Source organism: Lissotriton vulgaris, unplaced genomic scaffold, assembly GCF_964263255.1.
Source record: "Lissotriton vulgaris unplaced genomic scaffold, aLisVul1.2 SCAFFOLD_1707, whole genome shotgun sequence".
NCBI classification, from domain to species: domain Eukaryota; kingdom Metazoa; phylum Chordata; class Amphibia; order Caudata; family Salamandridae; genus Lissotriton; species Lissotriton vulgaris.
Genome location: NW_028244408.1, coordinates 6,517 through 9,774, shown reverse-complemented (window position 1 = coordinate 9,774; position 3,258 = coordinate 6,517).

Sequence of the window (3,258 nt, the reverse complement as noted above, 5' to 3'; positions counted from 1 at the left end):
AGGGGGCCAGACCTATAACTGGGGCAGCTCCAGAGCAGGAAGGCAGTTGTATCCTGGAGTCGAGAGACGCAGTGAAGAACTCATCCTTGACGGACTACTGGCGCTGCCGTAGCCCTGCCTTGCGAACTATCGTCCTGCCTGCTGGCGCTGCCGCAACCTTCTGAAACCTTCATCGTCGTCGGGACCTGCTGGCGTGGCCGCGGACCGTTTGGAACTACCACCTTCATCGGGACCTGCTGGCTCCGCCGCGGCCCGATCATCTAGAACGCCGAGCTCGAGGATTGTGAGCTACCCATCTATCACCGTATCTACCAGATTGGTAATAAGACTGTCCCGCTACCCCTTTTCCCAACCAAGAGACTAGAATCGAGGGGACCCCTGAGTCCAGACCTCCTTGTACCATTTCACCGTACTTAAAAAATTGCTTATAAAGAACGTTAAACCTTATCCTTGTGTGGTGTACATCTGTGGGGGGGAAGTTACTCGTCTGTACGATCGCTGGAGACGGCTCTCCCCGGAGACCTCTCCCCTTATCCTCGGCCGACCCTCCCGGTCCGTCTAACAGACACTCACTCCCTGCACTGACACTCACTCCCTGCACTGGCACTCCCTTCCTGCACTGACACTCCCTTCCTGCACTGACACTCCCTTCCTGCACTGACACTCCCTTCCTGCACTGACACTCACTCCCTGCACTGACACTCTGGGCGCCTTACTGCTGCTGAACAGTGGTATGGTGCAGGTACTCTCTCCGAACAATATGGCTTGCAACGGCCCCTGCTACTGCGGAGTGGCCACTGTCCTATCTGCGCGCTAGTAGTTGGGGACAGGCTGGGACATTGTGACACTCCAACCCGGGCACTGTCACTCACTCCCTGCACTGACACTCACTCACTCCCTGCACTGTCACTCACTCCCTGCACTGACACTCACTCTCTGTACTGTCACTCACTCCCTGCACTGACGCTCACTCCCTGCACTGTCACTCACCCCCTGCACTGTCACTCACTCCCTGCTCTGACACTCACTCCCTGCACCAACACTCACTCCCTTCCTGCACCAACACTCACTCCCTTCCTGCAATGACACTCACTCCCTGCACTGACACTCACTCCCTGCACTGTCACTCACTCCCAGCACTGTCACTCACTCCCTGCACTGACTCTCACTCACTCACTCCTGCACTGTTACTCACTCCTGGCACTGTCACTCACTCCCTGCACTGACACTCACTCACTCCCTGCACTGACTCTCCCTCCCTGCACTGTCACTCACTCTCTGCACTGACGCTCACTCCCTGCACTGACGCTCACTCCCTGCACTGACGCTCACTCCCTGCACTGTCACTCACTCACTGCACTGACAATCACTCACTCCCTGCATTGACGCTCACTCCCTGCAGTGACACTCACTCCCTGCAGTGACACTCACTCCTGGCACTGTCAATCACTCCCTGCACTGACACTCACTCACTCCCTGCACTGACTCTCCCTCCCTGCAGTGACACTCACTCCCTGCACTGTCACTCACTCTCTGCACTGACGCTCACTCCCTGCACTGTCACTCAATCCCTGCATTGTCACTCACTCCCTGCACTGCCACTCACTCTCTGCACTGTCACTCAATCCCTGCACTGTCACTCACTCCCTGCACTGTCACTCACTCCCTGCACTGTCACTCACTCTCTGCACTGACACTCACTCCCTGCACTGACACCCACTCCCTGCACTGACACCCACTCCCTGCACTGTCACTCACTTCCTGCACTGACACTCACTCCCTGCACTGTCACTCGCTCCCTGCACTGACACACACCCCCTGCACTGACACTCACTCCCTGCACTGACACTCACTCCCTGCACTGACACTCCCTTCCTGCACCGACACTCCCTTCTTGCACTGACACTCCCTTCCTGCACTGACACTCCCTTCCTGCACTGACACTCACTCCCTGCACTGACACTCACTCCCTGCACTGACACTCACTCCCTGCACTGACAATCAATCCCTTCCTGCACTGACACGCACTCCCTGCACTGACACTCCCTTCCTGCACTGAAACTCACTCCCTGCACTGACACTCACCCCTGCACTGACACTCACTCCCTGCACTGACACTCCCTTCCTGCACTGACACTCACTCTTTGCACTGATGCTCACTCCCTGCACTGACACTTACTCCCTTTCTGCACTGACACTCACTCCCTGCACTGACACTCACTCCCTGCACTGTCACTCACTCCCTGCACTGACACTCACTCCCTGCACGGTCACTCACTCCCTGCACTGTCACTCACTCCCTGCACTGACACTCACTCCTTGCACTGTCACTCACTCCCTGCACTGACACTCACTCCCTGCACTGGCACTTACTCCCTGCACTGTCACTCATTCCCTGCACTGACATTCACTCCCTGCACTGTCACTTACTCCCTGCACTGACACACACTCACTCCCTGCACTGACACTCACTCCCTGCACTGTCACTCACTCCCTGCACTGACACTCACTCCCTGCACTGTCACTCACTCCCTGCACTGACACTCCCTTCCTGCACTGACACTCACTCTTTGCACTGATGCTCACTCCCTGCACTGACACTTACTCCCTTTCTACACTGACACTCACTCCCTGCACTGACACTCACTCCCTGCACTGTCACTCACTCCCTGCACTGACACTCACTCCCTGCACTGACACTCACTCCCTGCACTGTCACTCACTCCTTGCACCAACACTCACTCCCTGCACTGACACTCACTCCTTGCACTGTCACTCACTCCCTGCACTGACACTCACTCCCTGCACTGGCACTTACTCCCTGCACTGTCACTCATTCCCTGCACTGACATTCACTCCCTGCACTGTCACTTACTCCCTGCACTGACACACACTCACTCCCTGCACTGACACTCACTCCCTGCACTGACACTCACTCCCTGCACTGTCACTCACTCCCTGCACTGACACTCACTCCCTGCACTGTCACTCACTCCCTGCACTGTCACTCACTCCCTGCACTGACACTCACTCCCTGCACTGACACTCACTCCCTTCCTGCACTGACACTCACTCCCTGCACTGACACTCACTCCCGGCACTGTCACTCACTCCCTGCACTGACACTCACTCACTCCCTGCACTGTCACTCACTCCCTGCACTGACACTCACTCTCTGTTCTGTCACTCACTCCCTGCACTGACACTCACTCCCTGCACTGTCACTCACCCCCTGCACTGTCACTCACTCCCTGCTCT